A 22,310-nucleotide genomic window follows, 5' to 3' on the forward strand; every position below is an offset into this window, starting at 1 on the left:
TGAATGGCACACACACATAATCTATGGCTCAATGTCTCAAGGCTTAAATCCTTCTTCAACCTGACTCCTCCCCTTCAACTACACTGATTGAAGTAGATTTAACAGGTGACATCAATAAGGGATCATAGTTTTCACCTGGTCAGTCTATATCATGGAAATAGCATGTGTTCTTAACGTTTTGTACACTCAGTGTATATCCATTGTTTAGCTGGAACGGAATGTTCAAAAATCCTGCATATTTGATTGACTGTGATAGGTGGTTGTCTCACCTAGCTATCTTAAAATGAATACACATACTGTAAGTCGCTCTGGATAAAATCATCTGCTAATTAACTCAAATGTAAATGTTTTACAGTTTAAAGATCTCATATTACTGTATTGAAATATTGTATTTTTGAAATATGTATGTCACAAATATCATTTATTTGTGAAAAATTGTTATTTGTTACATTTAACTGTGTAAAACCTAGCATTACTACTTAGTTCTCTGAGAGCAGTAATTAAGTAAAAATACTTTGAAGTACTACTTAAGTAGTTTTTGGGGGTTATCTGTACTTTTTTTTTTGTTTTTTTTTTGAGAACTTATACTTTTACTCCACTACATTCCTAAAGAAAATATGTACTTTTAATCCCATACCTTTTCCCTGACACCCAAAAGTAGTCATTACATTTAGAATGCTTAGCGGTGTTACGTTCCCCAGTTTCTGTGTTGTAGTTTGTGTATTTGCATGTGTGCATTTCAGGAAATGGCTTCCTGAAATCCCTCAAGCAGCTGATTGGTCGACTCCACGGCTAACTGGAGCTGACCCCGCCCCTTCGTCAAGAAGCAGCTGTCTCCAATTACCCACTCCTTCTGAAGCTATATAAAAGCCAGTGTTCTGTTCAGAAGAGCGATCATTGCAGAGCGAGGAGGCTGATGATTATAGCATATGTTAGTTGTAGATGGGAGCAGCTTTGGTACATTCTGTGAGTTTGTTGCTCAGTCAGAGCCTATTTGATGTGCTGTGTTTCTCAGTGTGTTTGAAATTGTTACTAATATTCTGTTTGATTTGTTCCTAGGAGGAAGGCACCTAGGGAGTGCTTAGGCAAGAGGCCTGCGGGCATACATATACCCATAGTATATTCATTATCTAGGCACACTAGGTAAGACCTGGGTGGACCACCCCCTGTATTTTGGGTAGTGCACCAGGTGGTGCTAAATTAGGTAAGCAGTGGTTAGGCAGGTAAGATAGGGTAGGTTAGGTAAGTAGTGGGTAGGCAGGTAAGATAGGAGAGGGTAGGTTAGGTAAGTAGTGGGTAGGCAGGTAAGATAGGAGAGGGGGGGCTTTGATATTTACTTTCTTTGCTTTGGTTCCGTCCAGCCTCTTTTCCCCATATTACTGTGTGAAGGAATAAATTCCTTGTAAATGGTACTACTCTCTCTGCCTTTGTCATCCTTACTCGCACCTACAGTCCCATACGTCTTTCACTTCACGGGGAGTTGAGTTGTAGCAGGGTGTTGCGTTCCCTCTTCATAGAGGCGTGCGTAACATAATGGGGGCTCATCCGGGATTCCATTAAACCCACCGTACCCTGCTGCTCTGAGCTCTCTGTGGTTAGTGATTGAGGTGTGATGGTAGGTTGTGAGTTTGGATGACTTGTTTAGTTAGTGTGTTCAGGAGACTGCTGTGTATAAGATGGCTGCATCATCCATCTCCAAGTTTTTTGAAGCGCCCTCTCTTGATTGGTTGGGTAGGTTTCATAAAGTAGACCTTGTAGCTGACCATTATGGAGTTGTTTTCCCTGAGAAAGCCCTAAAGGCTGAACTTTTGGTGCTAGTCAGGGAGGGTTTAGTGAGAACGGATTCTGTCATTGCAAGGAGAGGAGACGGGTAGACCTTCCGATGCCAAGTCGGAGGACAGGGCGGAGGAAGGGGTTGCTCCTACCCCCTTTACATTGCCCCAATTTGACCCTTTATCTTCTGCTTTGGGTCGTTCAGACTGGACCACTAGGCTGAAGGTGAGGCTGGCCCGGTTAGAAATGGAGCAAAAAGATAGAGACAGATGCAGTTTGAACTTGAAATTAGGAAAATAGAAACCGACAAGGAGGTGAGGATCTGCCAACTGGAGCTAGGCGCTGGCTCCAGTGCGACTCCATTGTCAAATGTTCATGTCCTGCTAAGCCTCTGATCTGGTGGACTCACTACACACACGCTTTATTTGTAAATTACGTGTTGGAGTGTGACCCTGGCTATCTGTAAAAAATACAATTGTGCTGTCTGGTTTGCTTAATATAAGAATAAAAAAATAAAAAAAAATACTACTCACTTTTACTTGAGTCATTTTCTATTAAAGTATCTGTACTTTTACTCAAGTATGAGAATTGGGTACTTTTCCCACCATTTTCTGAGAATGGCCAATATATAGCATTTCACAACATTAATAGTTGTCCTTCTGAAATGAAACCATGTGATAGTTGTATTTGTTTAAAATCTGAGGTCTTGCTTTTTGGTTTACAACACAAAGTATGTTTCCCTAATGCCTATGTAGTGCACTACTTTTGACCTAGGACCATAGGGAGGCAGTGCACTCTATGTAGGGAACAGGGAGTTATTTGGGATGCAAAGATATTATTGGTCACCTAAGGGCCATGTACATATGGAAATCACATCTACTAGACCTTGATGAATATAAGCTCGGGTCATTTCTTTACCAGGTAAACACACCTGTTAAATCATCCCAACAGATCCACGGCTGATGCAAACATTTGCTTAAGTCATAAGTTGCATGGACTAATAGTTTTAACATGATTTTTGAATATTTCATCTCTGTACGCCACATATACAATTATTTGTAAGGTCGAGCAGGGAATTTCAACCACAGATTTGGCACCCGTGTGGCACCCGTGGTCTAAGGCACTGCATCCAGGCTGTAACACAACCAGCCGTGATTGGGAGTCCAATATGGCGGGGCACAAATTTGCCCAGCGTCGTCCGGGTTTGGCCGTTTTAGGCCGTCATTGTAAATAAGAATTTGTTCTTAAATAAAAAACAAAGACAAGGGAGGTTTTCCAACGTCTTGCAAAGTAGGGGACCTATTGGTAGATGGGGGGCGGGGGAAGCAGATATTGAATACTATGGTGAAGTTAATACACTTTGGATGGTGTATCAATACACCCAGTCACTACAAAAGATACAGGCCTCCTTCCTAACTCAGTTGACAGTGAGGATTGAGGCCAATGGTGACTTCAAAACAGTTACAGAGTTTAATGGCTGTGACAGGAGAAAACTGAGGATAGATCAACAACATCGTAGTTACTCAACAATATTAACCTAATGAAAAGTGAAAAGAATGAAGCCTGTACAGAATAAAAATATTCCAAAACATGCATCCTGTTTGCAACAAGGCACTAAAGTAATACTGCAAAACATGTGGCAAATCAATTAACTTTTTGTCCTGAATACAAGTGTTATGTTTGTGGCAAATCCATTACAACACATTACTGAGTACCACTCTCCATTTTTCAAGCATAGTGGTGGCTGCATCATGTTTTGGGTATGCATGCTAGTCGTTAAGGACTGGGGAGTTTTTCAGGATAAAAAAGAAACAGAATGGAGATAACACAGGTAAAATCATAGAGGGAACCCTGGTTCAATCTGCTTTCCACCAGACACTGGGAGATTAGTACACTGTTCAGCAGGACAATAACCTAAAAACCAAGGCCAAATCTACACTGAAGTAGCTTACCAAGAAGACAGTGAATGTTCCTGAGTTGCCAAGTTACAGTTTTGACTTAAATCTACTTAAAAAACCTATGGCAGGACCTGAAAATGGTTATGTAGCAACGATCAACAACCAATTTGACAGAGCTTGAAGAATTGTGAAAAGAATAATGGGCAAATGTTGCACAATCCAGGTGTGGAAAGCTCTTAGAGAAATACCTAGAAAAACTCACAGCTGTAATCGCTGCAAACGGTGCTTCTACAAAGTATTGACTTTGGTGTGTGGATGAGATATTTCTGTATTTCATTTGTTTTCACTTTGTCATTATGGTGTATTTTGTGTAGATGGGTGAGAATTAATATACAGTGGGGAGAACAAGTATTTGATACACTGCCGATTTTGCAGGTTTTCCTACTTACAAAGCATGTAGAGGTCTGTAATTTTTTATCATAGGTACACTTCAACTGTGAGAGATGGAATCTAAAACAAAAATCCAGAAAATCACATTGTATGATTTTTAAGTAATTAATTTGCATTTTATTGCATGACATAAGTATTTGATACATCAGAAAAGCAGAACTTAATATTTGGTACAGAAACCTTTGTTTGCAATTACAGAGATCATATGTTTCCTGTAGTTCTTGACCAGGTTTGCACACACTGCAGCAGGGATTTTGGCCCACTCCTCCATACAGACCTTCTCCAGATCCTTCAGGTTTCGGGGCTGTCGCTGGGCAATACGGACTTTCAGCTCCCTCCAAAGATTTTCTATTGGGTTCAGGTCTGGAGACTGGCTAGGCCACTCCATTGGACCTTGAGATGCTTCTTATGGAGCCACTCCTTAGTTGCCCTGGCTGTGTGTTTCGGGTCGTTGTCATGCTGGAAGACCCATCTTCAATGCTCTTACTGAGGGAAGGAGGTTGTTGGCCAAGATCTCGCGATACATGGCCCCATCCATCCTCCCCTCAATACGGTGCAGTCGTCCTGTCCCCTTTGCATAAAAGCATCCCCAAAGAATGTTTCCACCTCCATGCTTCACGGTTGGGATGGTGTTCTTGGAGTTGTACTCATCCTTCTTCTTCCTCCAAACACGGCGAGTGGAGTTTAGACCAAAAAGCTCTATTTTTGTCTCATCAGACCACATGACCTTCTCCAATTCCTCCTCTGGATCATCCAGATGGTCATTGGCAAACTTCAGACGGGCCTGGACATGCGCTGGCTTGAGCAGGGGGACCTTGCGTGCGCTGCAGGATTTTAATCCATGACGGCGTAGTGTGTTACTAATGGTTTTCTTTGAGACTGTGGTCCCAGCTCTCTTCAGGTCATTGACCAGGTCCTGCCATGTAGTTCTGGGCTGATCCCTCACCTTCCTCATGATCATTGATGCCCCACAAGGTGAGATCTTGCACGGAGCCCCAGGCCGAGGGTGATTGACCGTCATCTTGAACTTCTTCCATTTTCTAATAATTGCGCCAACAGTTGTTGCCTTCTCACCAAGCTGCTTGCCTATTGTCCTGTAGCCCATCCCAGCCTTGTGCAGGTCTACAATGTTATCCTTGGTGTCCTTACATAGCTGGTATTGGCCATTGTGGAGAGGTTGGAGTCTGTTTGATTGAGTGTGTGGACAGGTGTCTTTTAAAGAGGAGAGGGGAGGGTTTAAAGAGGAGAGGGGAGGGTTTAAAGAGGAGAGGGGAGGGGAGGGTTTAAAGAGGGGAGGGGAGGGTTTAAAGAGGAGAGGGGAGGGTTTAAAGAGAGGGGAGGGTTTAAAGAGAGGGGAGGGAGGGGTTAGAGAGGAGGGAGGGAAGGGTTAGAGAGAGGGGGAGGGAGGGGTTAGAGAGAGGGGAGGGAGGGGTTAGAGAGAGGGGAGGGAGGGTTTAAAGAGAGGGAGGGAGGGGTTAGAGAGGGGGAGGGAGAGGTTAAAGAGGGGAGGGAGGAGTTAGAGAGAAGGGAGGGAGGGTTTAAAGAGAGGGGAGGGAGGGGTTAGAGAGGGGGAGGGAGGGGTTAGAGAGAGTCGAGGGAGGGGTTAGAGAGAGGGGAGGGAGGGGTTAAAGAGAGGGAGGGTTTAAAGAGAGGGGAGGGTTTAAAGAGAGGGGAGGGAGGGGTTAGAGAGGAGGGAGGGAGGGGTTAGAGAGGGGGAGGGAGAGGTTAAAGAGGGGAGGGAGGGGTTAGAGAGAGGGAGGGAGGGGTTAGAGAGAGGGGAGGGAGGGTTTAAAGAGAGGGGAGGGAGGGGTTAGAGAGGGGGAGGGAGAGGTTAAAGAGGGGAGGGAGGGGTTAGAGAGAGGGGAGGGAGGGGTTAGAGAGAAGGGAGGGAGGGGTTAGAGAGAGGGGGAGGGAGGGGTTAGAGAGAGGGGAGGGAGGGGTTAGAGAGAGGGGAGGGAGGGGTTAGAAGGGGGAGGGGTTAAAGAGGGAGGGCAGGGGTTAAAGAGGAGAGGGAGGGTTTTGAGAGGGGAGGGGAGGGTTTAGAGGGGAGGGGGATAGAGAAGGGGAGGGAGGGGTTAGAGGGGGAGAGGGGGGTTTCGAGAGGGGAGGGGGGTAGAAAGGGTAGGGGGGTTAGAGAGGGGAGGGGGTTAGAGAGGGGAGGGAGGGGGTTAGAGAGGGGAGGGGATAGTTTACAACAGATTAACAATAGTGGTCATCCATCCTGGTCTTATATCTCTCTATATATCTCTAGCAGGGTGTGCAGGTTGTTGTTCCAGCCCAGCCTCCAAACACCTGATATCAAACACCAAAAACATTGTCAATACAGGTACAACCTTCCGTTGTATATATTATGAAATCTATTTATCCAAATGAGATGAATGGAGAGATAAGGCGACTCTTATAGAATAGAACTATGACCCGGTGTACACACCATAAATTGCATTTCTGAAATCGTTTTGAACAAGAAATCTGTTGCATGTTTTTGGGGATCTCGAACAACACGAAAGAGTTTGAACAGACTGGTAATGGCGGTGGATCATTTTTGAAAGAGAGGGTCCAGCCCGGCTGTCTAGCCCGGCTGATTTGTACGGGTCCAGGTTGTGCAGCTCTTTCAGAACATCTGGCTATCTGGATTTGGGTGAAGCTAAAGCTGGGGAGGCTTGGGCAAGTAGCTGCGGGGGGTGCGGAGCTGTTGGCCGGGGTTGAGGTAGCCAGGAGGAAAGCATGGCCAACCGTAGAGAAATGCTTATTGAAATTCTTGATTATCTCTGTTCTTTTCCAGTCTTACTGATGGAGAGCAGAGCATCCCCAGTGTTCTGTCTGATTTGTGTCTGTGTCTAACTAGCCTGGCATTGAGTGATGTCTCTCAAGGTTGTTCCTCACTCTGTATTCCATATTCAGAACACACCCCTGGTCACTCGTACAGAAAAGCTGCTAATGACTTTCTTGTCCTCAAATACAGTGAGTAAGAAGTGTGTGTGTGTGTGTGTATGTGTGTGCGTGCCCGAGTGCGCATTTGTACTCTTAAACGTGTGTCTGTGCACAAGTGTGTGTGCGTGTGTGTGTGTGTGTGGAGGCTACTAGGTATGGTAGTGCCTTTGGCCTTTCTGATATCCCATCAGTCATCCCTCCCACTCCCCTGGGCCTACCCATACTCCCACTCAGGAGCGAGGTCAGTGCGAGGATGAGGTCATAGACTCATAAGAGCACCTCTCTCTCAGACTACCACCTCTCTCTCTCCATCTCCAACTCCATCTCGCTCTCTAACACCTCCTCTCTCTCTACACCTCCTCCTCTCTCTCTAACACCTCCTCTTCTCTCTCTACACCTCCTCCTCTCTCTCTCGAACACTTCCTCTCTCTCTAACACCTCTTCTCTCTCTACACCTCCTCTCTCTCTAACTTCTCCTCTCTCTCTACACGTCCTCCTCTCTCTCTAACACTTCCTCTCTCTCTAACACCCCCTTTCTCTAACACCTCCTCTCTCTCTAACACCTCCTCTCTCTCTAACACCTCCTCTCTCTCTAACTTCTCCTCTCTCTGTACACCTCCTCCTCTCTCTCCAACACCTCCTCTCTCTAACACCTCCCCTCTCTAACACCTCCCCTCTCTCTAGCACCTCCTCCCTCTCTAACACCTCCTCTCTCTCTAGCACCTCCTCTCTCTCTAACACCTCCTCCCTCTCTAACACCTCCTCCCTCTCTAACACCTCCTCCTCTCTCTCTAACACCTCCCCTCTCTCTTACTCCACCTCTCGTTATCTCTCTCTCCCTCCTTCTACATCTTTTTCTCTCTCTCTTTAATCTCCATGTCTGTGGCTTGATTAACTCTGTCTGTTTAACCTTTTCTGCTGGGGCGGGGGCTGGAAGGATGAGGGACGGAAAGAGAGACGGACTGCAGTTCCCCACTTCCTTACACACCTCAGAAGCTGTATGGCAGGCTGCAACAGCCCGATCACAGCCACTCCTTGAGTCCTCTCTCACACACACACACACTCACTCACAGGGAAGTTACACACGCACACACACACTAATGCACGCACACACACCAGTAAATTATACAGCAGGTCAGAGAGAGAGAGAGAGATGTGGGAGGAGTGTGGGGTAAGTAGGGAGGAAGCACCCTCTGTGGGGTCACGACAACCGGAAGCATCCGGTTTTCAGGATAAATGGAAAGAGAGCCTGTGCTGCGACATCTGCTTTTTGACGTTAACAAGCCGACACTCCATCTTAACTCCTCCACCACATTTACTGGATTGGATCAACTGTGCAGAAGGAACCTCCCCAAACCTTTTTTCTCTCGTCAGGACCAGAAAGATGCCTGCTATGTTAGGTTAGGAAGGAAGAGACAGCGGCGGAAGAAAGGAAGGGAAGGCGGGACAGAGAGTAGAAACATAGACGGGGTGAGTGGAAGACAAATGTAGAAAGAGATATATAAACAGAAAGTTAGAGCGCAAAACAGACGTGGGAGGAAGGAACAAAACATTAATGGAGTGAGGGAATGAGAGAGAGATGAAGGGAATGAGAGAGAGATGAAGGGAATGAGAGAGAGATGAAGGGAATGAGAGAGAGATGAAGGGAATGAGAGAGAGATGAAGGGAATGAGAGAGAGATGAAGGGAATGAGAGAGAGATGAAGGGAATGAGAGAAAGATGAAGGGAATGAGAGAGAGATGAAGGGAATGAGAGAGAGATGAAGGGAATGAGAGAGAGATGAAGGGAATGAGAGAGAGATGAAGGGAATGAGAGAGAGATGAAGGGAATGAGAGAAAGATGAAGGGAATGAGAGAGAGATGAAGGGAATGAGAGCGAGATGAAGGGAATGAGAGAGAGATGAAGGGAATGAGAGAAAGATGAAGGGAATGAGAGAGAGATGAAGGGAATGAGATAGAGATGAAGGGAATGAGAGAGAAATTAAGGGAATGAGAGAGAGATGAAGGGAATGAGAGAGAGATGAAGGGAATGAGAGAAAGATGAAGGGAATGAGAGAGAGATGAAGGGAATGAGAGAGAGATGAAGGGAATGAGAGAGAGATGAAGCTTGTTCTTTTTGTGAGAGTGCATATCATTCCAATTAATGTGATCTATTCTATACATTATTCAAACATAAAGAGCCTGATAAGGTTTCTATGTTAAAGGGATAGTTCAGACAAATGACAAAATGACACATTGGTTTAACCTGCCCTGTAAACAGTATATGGACAAGGTATGGCAGCAATCCATGCTTTTGGTGTAGCTTCCCTGGCACTGTTTCCACATGCTCATATTTTAGCATTTGTGACACAAATCTCATTCAAGTCATGGGACTGATAGCAGCATATTTGGCGCATCAGCCAATGCGTGGCTACTAAATGTGAAAGTCTTGTGTAAAGAATATGTTTGGAAACATTATTTCAAGTTTTTGAACCAACTTCATTTCTTGATTTACAGGGAATGTATTTAATTTCTTGTAAGCTAATTGTAGAAAACATTGGTTAGGGCCTCCCGAGTGGCGCAGCGGTCTAAGACACTGCATCGCCGTGCTCGCTTGCCACTAGAGATTCTGAGTCCAGGCTCTGTTGCAGCCGGCCGCGACCAGGAGTGCAGTGCACAATCGGCCCAGCATCGTACGGGTTATGGGAGGGCTTGGCCGGCAGGGATGTCCTTGTCCTATCGCTCACTAGTGATTCCTGTGGCGGGCCAGGAGCAGTGCACACTGACACGGTCGCCAGGTGCACAGTGCTTCCTCTGACACATTGGTGCAGCTGGCTTCTGGATTAAGAGGGCATTGTGTCAAGAAGCAGTGCGGCTTGGTTGGGTTGTGTTTCAGAGGCCACACGGCTCTCGACCTTCGCCTCTCCCGAGTCCGTACGGGAGTTGCAGCGATGATACAATACTGTAACTACAAATTGGGGAGAAACGGGGTAAAAAAAAACACAAATATCTCAAATTATTATTTAAAAAAAGATTGTATTTACATTAAATATTAGTTTGTATTTGTTATTTATTAGGTTTAACCAAAGGGAAAAGTAAGTTGAGTGTTGAAAGAAATAGGTTTCACCTTGAAATATTGGTTGGGTAATACAAAAAAAGTTGGAATTAAATCATTTGGTTTCAACTAATGTTGTATATTTCAATTGGGATGGAAACTCATTTACATAACCGAAACCAGTTAAAGTATTTATTTTGGGGGTTGATCCAAAGACATAGTTTTTACTGTTTAATTGTTCACCAGCTCATAACCACACACACACACACACACACACACACACACACACACACACACACACACACACACACACACACACACACACACACACACACACACACACACTAAAATGTCAGGTCATGGATCTTCCCCGAGCTGAAAGGGGTATTCTGTGATTTATACATCCATTTTTTGACTTTTAATTCAATGATCTTCCCTTCCGTTCAAAAGTTTGGGGTCACTTAGAAATGTCCTTGTTTTTGAAAGAAAAGCAAAAGAAATTGTCCATTAAAATAACATAAAATTGATCAGAAATACAGTGTAGACAATGTTAATGTTGTAAATGACTATTGCAGCTGGAAACGGCATATTCTTTGTGGAATATCTACATAGGTGTACAGAGGCCCATTATCAGCAACTATCGCTCCTGTGTTCAAATCAAATCAAATGTTATTTGTCACATACACATGGTTAGCAGATGTTAATGCGAGTGTAGCGAAATGCTTGTGCTTCTAGTTCCGACAATGCAGTAATAACCAACAAGTAATCTAACTAACAATTCCAAAACTACTGTCTTATACACAGTGTAAGGGGATAAAGAATATGTACATAAGGATATATGAATGAGTGATGGTACAGAGCAGCATAGGCAAGATACAGTAGATGGTATCGAGTACAGTATATACATATGAGATGAGTATGTTGTGTTAGCTAATCCAAGTGTATCATTTTAAAAGGCTAATTGATCATTAGAGAAAACTCTTTTGCAATTATGTTAGCACAGCTGAAAACTGTTGTGCTGATTAAATAAGCAATTAAAATGGCCTTCTCTAGACTAGTTGAGTATCTGGAGCACCAGCATTTGTGGGCTCGATGACAGGCTCAAAATGGCCAGAAACAAAGAACTGTCTTCTAAAACTCGTCAGTTAATGAAGCTGCCAGCTGAGGACTTGTGAGGTGTCTGTTTCTCAAACTAGACACTCTAATGTACTTGTCCTCTTGCTCAGTTGTGCACCGGGGCCTCCCAATCCTCTTTCTATTCTGGTTAGAGCCAGTTTGCGCTGTTCTGTGAAGGGAGTAGTACACAGCGTTGTACGAGATCTTCAATTTCTTGGCAATTTCTCGCATGGAATACCCTTCATTTCTCAGAACAAGAATAGACTGACGAGTTTCAGAAGAAAGTTATTTGTTTCTGGCTATTTTGAGCTGCCAATGGTGCTTCAATAAAGTACTGAGTAAAGGGTGTGAATTCTTATGTGATTTTACGGGTTTTTTATTTATACATTTGCAAAAATCATCTAAAACCTGTTTTTGCTTTGTCATTATGGGGTATTGTGTGTAGATTGATGAGGGGAAAAAAACTATTTTATACAATTTAAAATCAAATCAAATGTATTTGTCACATACACATGGTTAGCAGATGTTAATGCGAGTGTAGCGAAATGCTTGTGCTTCTAGTTCCGACAATGCAGTAATAACCAACGAGTAATCTAACCTAACAATTTCACATCAACTACCTTACACACAAGTGTAAAGGAATGAAGAATATGTACATACAAATATATGAATGAGTGATGGTACAGAACAGCATAGGCAAGATGCAGTAGATGGTATCGAGTACAGTATATACAGTATATACAAAATATGTCTCTAACGTAACAAAATGTGGAAAAAGTCAAGGAGTCTGAATACTTTCCGAATGAACTGTAGCCATTGATTCTTGAAGAATCTGTGCAAAACGGGTTGAATCAACGTGGTTTCCAAATCATTTCAACAATAAAAATGACGTGATGACATTGAATCAACGCGGGAAAGTGATTGGATTTTTAAAAGTAATCATCGTGTTTTAACCTTAATCCAATGACATGGTGAAATGTTTGGTTGATTTCACGTTCTATCATTTATTGAGTCAGATGGCCAGAGACAAAGTGGAATCTCAATTCAACGGCTCAGACACAAGAGGCATGTGGCAGGGTCTACAGTCAATCACGGACTACAAGAAGAAACCCAGCCCAGTCACGGACCAGGATGTCTTGCTCCCAGGCAGACTAACTAACTTTTTTGCCCGCTTTGAGGACAATACAGTGCCACTGACACGGCCTGCAACGAAAACATGCGGTCTCTCCTTCACTGCAGCCGAGGTGAGTAAGACATTTAAACGTGTTAACCCTCGCAAGGCTGCAGGCCCAGACGGCATCCCCAGCCGCGCCCTCAGAGCATGCGCAGACCAGCTGGCCGGTGTGTTTACGGACATATTCAATCAATCCCTATACCAGTCTGCTGTTCCCACATGCTTCAAGAGGGCCACCATTGTTCCTGTTCCCAAGAAAGCTAAGGTAACTGAGCTAAACGACTACCGCCCCGTAGCACTCACTTCCATCATCATGAAGTGCTTTGAGAGACTAGTCAAGGACCATATCACCTCCACCCTACCTGACACCCTAGACCCACTCCAATTTGCTTACCGCCCAAATAGGTCCACAGACGATGCAATCTCAACCACACTGCACACTGCCCTAACCCACCTGGACAAGAGGAATACCTATGTGAGAATGCTGTTCATCGACTACAGCTCGGCATTCAACACCATAGTACCCTCCAAGCTCGTCATCAAGCTCGAGACCCTGGGTCTCGACCCCGCCCTGTGCAACTGGGTACTGGACTTCCTGACGGGCCGCCCCAGGTGGTGAGGGTAGGCAACAACATCTCCTCCCCGCTGATCCTCAACACGGGGCCCCACAAGGGTGCGTTCTGAGCCCTCTCCTGTACTCCCTGTTCACCCACGACTGCGTGGCCACGCACGCCTCCAACTCAATCATCAAGTTTGCGGACGACACAACAGTGGTAGGCTTGATTACCAACAACGACGAGACGGCCTACAGGGAGGAGGTGAGGGCCCTCGGAGTGTGGTGTCAGGAAAATAACCTCACACTCAACGTCAACAAAACTAAGGAGATGATTGTGGACTTCAGAAAACAGCAGAGGGAACACCCCCCTATCCACATCGATGGAACAGTAGTGGAGAGGGTAGCAAGTTTTAAGTTCCTCGGCATACACATCACAGACAAACTGAATTGGTCCACTCACACTGACAGCGTCGTGAAGAAGGCGCAGCAGCGCCTCTTCAACCTCAGGAGGCTGAAGAAATTCGGCTTGTCACCAAAAGCACTCACAAACTTCTACAGATGCACAATCGAGAGCATCCTGGCGGGCTGTATCACCGCCTGGTACGGCAACTGCTCCGCCCTCAACCGTAAGGCTCTCCAGAGGGTAGTGAGGTCTGCACAACGCATCACCGGGGCAAACTACCTGCCCTCCAGGACACCTACACCACCCGATGTTACAGGAAGGCCATAAAGATCATCAAGGACATCAACCACCCGAACCACTGCCTGTTCACCCCGCTATTATCCAGAAGGCGAGGTCAGTACAGGTGCATCAAAGCTGGGACTGAGAGACTGAAAAACAGCTTCTATCTCAAGGCTATCAGACTGTTAAACAGCCACCATTGAGTGGCTGCTGCCAACACACTGTCATTGACACTGACCCAACTCCAGCCACTTTAATAATGGGAATTGATGGGAAATGATGTAAATATATCACTAGCCACTTTAAACAATGCTACCTTATATAATGTTACTTACCCTACATTATTCATCTCATATGCATACGTATATACTGTACTCTACATCATCGACTGCATCCTTATGTAATACATGTATCACTAGCCACTTTAACTATGCCACTTTGTTTACTTTGTCTACATACTCATCTCATATGTATATACTGTACTCGATACCATCTACTGTATGCTGCTCTGTACCATCACTCACTCATATATCCTTATGTACATATTCTTTATCCCCTTACACTGTGTATAAGACAGTAGTTTTAGAATTGTTAGTTAGATTACTTGTTGGTTATCACTGCATTGTCGGAACTAGAAGCACAAGCATTTCGCTACACTCGCATTAACATCTGCTAACCATGTGTATGTGACAAATAAAATTTGATTTGATTTGATTTGATGGCCCATTCATCACAAAACCCACTGATTGCCAATTAATTTAATGATTTTTTCATTGACAAAATTGGCAAATTTAGGCATGACATGCCAGAAACAAAACGCTGACTACACATCCAAGTATGTCTGATGAAATTATGAAAGACAAGCATTGTAATTTTTTAATTCCTTAAAGTGAGTGTGGAAGTGATGAAACAATTATTGTTGTCTATCAACAATGACAAGCCACAACTCGGATGGAAATTACTGAGGATAATAGTGGATGGTATTGCCAGTCTTATTTGCCATAATCAATCTAAGCCTAGTAGAGAGCGTGTGCACTCAGTCCTGGAGCAACGCATAATTAATTCCGCTACCCAAGAATAGTAAAGCCCCCTTTACTGGCTCAAGTAGCCAACCAATCAGCATGTTACCAACCCTTAGTAAACTTTTGGAAAAAATGGTGTTTGACCAGATACAATAATATTTAAAATAAACAAATTGACAACAGACTTTCAGCACGCTTATAGGGAAGGACATTCAACAAGCACAGCACTTACACAAATTACTGAGAGAAATTGATGATAAAAAGTGTGTGGGACTGTTCTGGTAGACTTCAGTGTGGATTTTGACATTATTGATTATAGTCTGCTGCTGGAAAAACATATGTGTTATGGCTTTACACCCCCTGATAAAGAGTTACCTGTCTAACAGAACAAAGAGGGTGTTCTTCAATGGAAGCCTCTCCAACACAATCCATGTAGAATCAGGAACTCCCCAGGGCAGTTGTCTAGGCCCTTTACTTTTTATAATCTTAATTAATGACATGCCACTGGCTTTGAGTAAAGCCAGTGTGTATATGTATGCGGATGACTCAACACTTTACATGTCCTGCTACTACAGTGAGTGAAATCACTGCAACACTTAACATAGAGCTGCAGTTAGTTTCAGAATGGGTGGCAAGGAATAAGTTAGTTCTTAATATTTCACAAACAAAAAGCATTGTATTTGGGACAAATCATTCACTAAACCCTAAACCTAAACCAAATCTTCCACAATAAATAATGTGGAAATTGAGCAAGTTGAGGTGACTAAACTACCTGGAATAACACTGGATTGTAAACTATCATGGTCAAAACATGTTGATACAACAGTAGCTAAGCTGGGGAGAAGTATGTCCATAATAAAGCGCTGCTCTGCCCTAACAACACTATCAACAGGCCCTAGTTTTGTAGCACCTGGACTACTGTTCAGTCGTTTGGTCAGGTGCCACAAAGAAGGATTTAGGAAAATGGCATATGTCTCAGAACAGGGCAGCACGGCTGGCCCTTAAATGTACACACAGAGCTAATATTAATAATATGCATATAAATGTCTCATGGCTCAAAGTGGAGGAGAGATTGACTTGTTCACTACTTGTTTTTGTAAGAAGTGTTGACATGCTGAATGCACCGAGATGTCTGTTTAAACTACTAGCACACAGCTCAGACACCCATTCATACCCCACAAGACATGACACCAAAGGTCTCTTCACAGTCCCCAACTCCAGAACAGACTATGGGAGGCGCACAGTAGTACATAGAGCCATGACTACATGGAACTCTATTCCACCTCAGGCAACTGATGCAAGCAGCGGGGATTGTGAAGAGACACACACACACAGGCACAGACACACACACACATGATAAGACATGTACTCTACACACATGTACACATGGATGTTCTATTGTAAATATGTGGTAGTAGAGTAGTGGCCTGAGGGCAAACACTTAATGTGTTGTGAAAGTCTTATGAAATGTAATCTCATGTATTATTTTAAATTGTATATAACTGCCTTAATGTTGCTGGACCCCAGGAAGAGTAGCTGCTGCCTTAACAGCAGCTAATGAGGATCCTTAATAAATACAAAAACAAATACATTCATGTTAGTTGACAACTCATCCAAATGTAAATCAAAACTAGACATTTAACCGATGTCTGTGCCCAGTGGGTTATTAATTAATCTTAAGCTTAGTTCAACTGTCGTACCCCATAAAAAGACACAAAAAAACACTGTGTAGTTTAATAACATGGTTAAAACTATCATTTTGGAGCCTCCCGAGTGGCGCAGAGGTCTAAGGCACTGCATCGCAGTGCTAGAGGCATCACTACAGACCCAGGTTTTATCCCGGGCTGTATCACAACCGGCTGTGATCAGGAGTACCATAGGGCAGCTCATAATTGGCCCAGTGTCATGCGGGTTAGGGGAGGGTGTAGCCCGGGGGGGGCTTTACTTGGCTCATCACGCTCTAGCGACACCTTGTGGCGGGCCGGGCGCCTGCAGGCCGACAGTGTTGAACAGTGTTTCCTCCGACACATTGGTGTGGCTGGCTTCCGGGTTTAGCAGGCGGGTGTTAAGAAGCGCGGTTTGGCGGGTCATGTTTCGCTGGACGCATGACTCGACCTTCACCTCCCGAGCCCATTGGGGAGTTCCAGCAATGAGGCAAGATCGAAATTGGGAAGAAAATAGGGCTAACAAACTTTTTTATAATAATAAAAATATATATATAATTTTGATCTGTCCTTGTATTCATAGCTTTGTCTATGAATTTGAGAGTGGTTAAATTTCTCCAGGCCAATCCCTCAGCTGTTCACCTAAACAAAGGTGGGGTGGTCGCTTTGTTGTTGTTTGAATTGCAAATTACCCCTTTAAAGACAAGCATGACAAAGGGACCCTGAAGAAATGACACCTTGACGATCACGTCAGGATGGAGTTACACACAAGCAACCGGAGACATATGAACACCCCCACTCTATTTACTGCCCTAAGGGGTACGGTTACAGTAGGAAACATGCACACACGCACAGACATAGATACATACAGACGCACAGACACACAGACACACACGCATGCACAGACATAGACACATACAGACACAGACACAGACACATGCACAGACACATGCACAGACATAGACACATACAGACACACACACACACACACACACACACGCACAGACATAGATACATACAGACACACACACACACACACACACACGCATGCACAGACATAGACACATACAGACACACACACACACACACACACATGCACAGACATAGACACATACAGACACACACACACACGCATGCACAGACATAGACACATACAGACACAGACACAAACACACAGACACATACAGACACACACACACAAACATGCATACACGGACATAGACACATACAGACACACAGACACACACACACACACACATACGCATGCACAGACATAGACACATACAGACACACACACACAAACATGCATGCACGGACATAGACACATACAGACACACACACACAAACATGCATGCACGGACATAGACACATACAGACACACAGACACACAGACGCATGCACAGACATAGACACACACATACACACACATACACAAAACACAAACAAAGTCGTCCAAATACACACACAGTCTCTCTCTCTCTCTCTCTGTCACTAAGATACACAGGGTCATATTCCCTCCCATCCTTTTTTATTGAGCCTAATGCTGTTTTTAACAGTCCATCAACCCTGCCTCTACAAGGAAGGGAAGGGAAACGAAGACTTCCCCCATAGCGATGAACCTGTTAGATAGCGTGTGTTTATCGTAGAGGTATCCAATAGTGTGTACCTCAGCCACTTAAAGCTCCATATAATGTCAATAGGAGTTAAGAGAGGGGAGGTCATGTGACACCTCTGGAGGCCATAACAACACTATACTATACAATGCTATACAATACAATAATATACAATACTACACTATATTTAAGCAATAAGGCACAAGGGGGTGTGGTATGTGGCCAATATACCACGGCCAAGGCCTGTTCTTATGCATGACACATCACGGAGTGCCTGGATACAGCCCTTAGCCAATCAGCATTTAGTGCTCAAACCACCCAGTTTATAATATACTATTCAGCCTAGTTGAGGCCATGTTGTGGGTGGTCATAACACACAAACACACACAGTTATGTTGACAGTGTGTATGTGTCTGTGTGATTGTGTGTGTGTTAACAGTGTTTATGTGACATTAATTTGCTCCAGGTAATGAATGTAATCCAGTGATGCCAACCACAGTACACACACACACAGACACACAAGTACCTGGTGGTACCTATATTACACACTTGCTGCCGCACAGTCTTCGAGGTACAACCCTCCTCTGTTTCACTTTGAGTGAGTAACCCCCTCTCATAGTGTATATGTGTGATCTAGTGTGTGTTCTAGTAGTGTGTGCGTGTTCTAGTGTGTGTGTGTGTTCTAGTGTGTATGTGTGTTCTAGTGTGTGTGTGTTCTAGCATGCGTGTGTTCGAGTGTGTTTGTTTGTGTGTTCTATTGTGAAGTGTGTGTATGTGTGTTCTAGTGTGTGTGTGTTCTAGTGTGTGTGTGTGTGTGTGTGTGTGTGTGTGTGTGTGTGTGTGTGTGTGTGCGCGTGTGTATTCTAGTGTGTGTGGTGTTCTAGTGTGTGTGCATATGTGTTCGCTCTAGTGCGTGTGTGTGTGTCCTGATGTCTTCCTTTAGATTTAAGTCCATTGATCTGTCACTCTGTGCTAAGAGAAAGACAGTGTGTTAAAGTACTTTACTGCCCTCAGACAAGGCTAACAATTATGTTAGCACAGCTGAAAACTGTTGTTCTAATTAAATAAGCAATAAAACTGGCCTTCTTTAGACTTGTTGAGTATCTGGAGCATCAGCATTTGTGGGTTCGATTACAGGCTCAAAATGGCCCGAAACAAAGACCTTTCTTCTGAAACTTGTCAGTCTATTCTTGTTCTGAGAAATGAAGGCTATTCCATGTGAGAAGTTGCCAAGAAACTGAAGATCTCGTACAACGCTGTGTACTACTCCCTTCACAGAACAGCGCAAACTGTCTCTAACCAGAATAGAAAGAGGAGTGGGAGGCCCCGGTGCACAACTGAACAAGAGGACAAGTACATTATAGAGTGTCTAGTTTGAGAAACAGACACCTCACAAGTCCTCAACTAGCAGCTTCATTAAATAGTACCCGCAAGGTGGCGCAGTGGTCTAGGGCACTGCATCGCAGTGCTAGCTGTGCCACCAGAGACCCTGGGTTTGAGCCCAGGCTCTATTGCAGGTGGCCGTGACCGGGAGGTCCATGGGGCGACGCACAATTGGCCTAGCGTCGCCTGGGTTAGGGAGGGTTTGGCCTCATCGCGCACTAGCAACTCCTGTGGCATGATGGGCGCAGTGCGCGCTAACCAGGTCGCCAGGTGCACGGTGTTTCCTCCGACACATTGGTGCGGCTTGCTTCTGGGTTGGATGCGCGCTGTGTTAAGAAGCAGTGCTGCTTGGTTGGGTTGTATTTCGGAGGACGCATGGCTTTTGGCCTTCGTCTCTCCCGAGTCTGTACGGGAGTTGTAGCGATGAGACAAGACAGTAACTACTAACAATTGGATACTACGAAATTGGGGAGAAAAGGGGGTAAAAAAAAATGTAAAGAAAGAAATAGTACCCGCAAAACACCAGTCTCAACATCAACAGTGGAGAGGTGACTCCGGGATGCTGTCCTTCTAGGCAGAGTTCCTCTGTGCAGTGCTTGTGTTCTTTTGCCAATCTTAATCTTTTATTTTTATTGGCCAGTCTGAGATCTGGCTTTTTCTTTGCAACTCTGCTTAGAAGGCCAGCATCCTGGAGTCGCCTCTTCACTGTTGACGCTGAGACTGGTGTTTTGTGGGTATTATTTAATGAAGCTGCCAGTTGAGGACTCATTACAGTACACAAACAAAATCACATTATTACACATCAATGAGATTTTAATCCATGCTTGGACTAACTCATTCTTAGCACTATTATCTGTGTTGTGTTATTGTTTTTTGTCTTCCCAGTCAAATCCTGTCTTGCCCTCAATGGAAAAGTTGATCTCTTCTACAACACCACCATGATGAGCCTGCACTGAAGCCTCTGAGCACAGCCCCTGTGCAGCACTGAAGCCTCTGAACACAGCCCCTGTGCAGCACTGAAGCCTCTGAACACAGCCCCTGTGCAGCACTGAAGCCTCTGAACACAGCCCCTGTGCAGCACTGAAGCCTCTGAGCACAGCCCCTGTGCAGCACTGAAGCCTCTGAACACAGCCCCTGTGCAGCACTGAAGCCTCTGAACACAGCCCCTGTGCAGCACTGAAGCCTCTGAACACAGCCCCTGTGCAGCACTGAAGCCTCTGACACCCCTGTGCAGCACTGAGCCCCTGTGCAGCACTGAAGCCTCTGAACACAGCCCCTGTGCAGCACTGAAGCCTCTGAACACAGCCCCTGTGCAGCACTGAAGCCTCTGAACACAGCCCCTGTGCAGCACTGAAGTCAAGTGTCTGAACAACTCAACTCATGCCTCATACCCTCAGTCAATCACTGCTGTGATGCCTTCCCAACAATGTTTATGTAGCCTTCTCATTCCCCATAATATTTTACTATGTATCTCTTTATGAAATGTTTTAGGTTTAAAAGACGTTTTTTTAAACAAGCGTTGTCATCTCCGTGCAGTCTGCACCTATACGGTGGATCTCCCATCCTCCTACGTTTTTAAAATCACCAGCCTCCACTGTCACACACACATACAGTTTCTATCACACACATGTTATTTTGTGTGTTTGTGCGTATTTGTGTGACTTCTCTGTATTCCTAATGGGAAAATATAAATTAATATCATTAACAAATTCAACTTCTGTAAATGGATAGTATTTAACATTGGGCATAGTCCCACTGCACCATGGGGCAGGTTTCTGCTGAACTAGCCTGGGGGGAATGGTGTGTGTGTGTGTGTGACCAAACTGCGCTAGTAGTTTACCCCAGGCTTTCTTATCCCTAGACATACACAATATGAAAGCCCTGGATGAACATGTGTAGGGGGAAGCATTGTAATGTGTAGGTGTACAATCTACGTATCTGTTTCAAGACAGTGTGGGCTTGTCTGTGTGTGTGTGCGCGGGCTTGCGTGCCTGTATGCATACCTGTGTTTGCGTGTGCATGTGTTCGTGCATACCTGTTTGTGTGTCCGTGTGTGTGTGTGCGCGTGTGTGTGTGTGCGCGTGTGTGTGTGTGTGCGTGTCTGTGCGTGTGTGTGTGTGTGTGTGTGTGTGTGTGTGTGTGTGTGTGTGTCCACAAAGTACACTATTGAGTCAACATTTTCATCGCGTACCACTAGTATACAAGAGAGAGATTATTTTTCATTGCTCTATATTAACACATAAATCATGGTTAATGGTGGTTTTTTGTCAGTAATTAGTTGCTAGACAAAGTCCCAACATTTCAGAAGGATAAAAAAAAGGGTTTTAAAAATATGACTCTTTTGACCCCTTAGGGTCAAGTATGCGGGTAAACATGTTGGGTTAAAATATTCACTATATCATGGTAGACATTTAGGGATATTTGTTTTTCTTGAACAGATGACCAGTGTGCAGGAAAAACTCTGCCCTTAAAGGTTGTGACTGGGGCTTGGAGTTTTCCGGGTCAGGTTAAATTGTTATGGAAAAACTCTGGGTAATAGAAATGATGTCAGTGTTGAAGGATATCTTTGTTTAGCTTATTATGACTCTTGTCAGGGTAATAAGGTCTATGATTCCAGGTAGGCAAATGAGGCAATGCATTATGACATCACTTGCCACTGATAAGCCCATTTGATTGGTTAATGTGTAACCAACAGGAGGACACAGAAAAGGATATCAAATGGAGTTTTATTGATATGTGGCACTGGTTCCCCATATCATGTAAATGTTTTGTGCACAATGTCATGGCATAGTAGCCTGTATATTACATTTTAAAATAGGCTTCAATGAGAGTTTAGCCATACCATTTAGCTAGCATAAGCATACTTCTATATACAAAAATAAACGCAACATGCAACAATTTCTAAGATGTTACTGAGTTACAGATCGTATAAGGAAATCAGTCAATTGAAATAAATGCATTAGGCCATAATCTATGGATTTCACATGACTGGGAATACAGATATGCATCTGTTGG

General features: G+C 44.4%; 1 protein-coding gene across 2 annotated transcripts in view; it reads right to left on the reverse strand.

Moving 5' to 3' along the window:
• garnl3 (GTPase activating Rap/RanGAP domain like 3) overlaps nt 1-22,310 on the reverse strand; it is a 331,807-nt gene that overhangs the window by 281,175 nt on the left and 28,322 nt on the right. The gene's annotated exons all lie outside the window — the stretch shown is intronic.

This window comes from Oncorhynchus nerka, linkage group LG4, assembly GCF_034236695.1.
Source record: "Oncorhynchus nerka isolate Pitt River linkage group LG4, Oner_Uvic_2.0, whole genome shotgun sequence".
Classification (NCBI taxonomy): Eukaryota; Metazoa; Chordata; class Actinopteri; order Salmoniformes; family Salmonidae; genus Oncorhynchus; species Oncorhynchus nerka.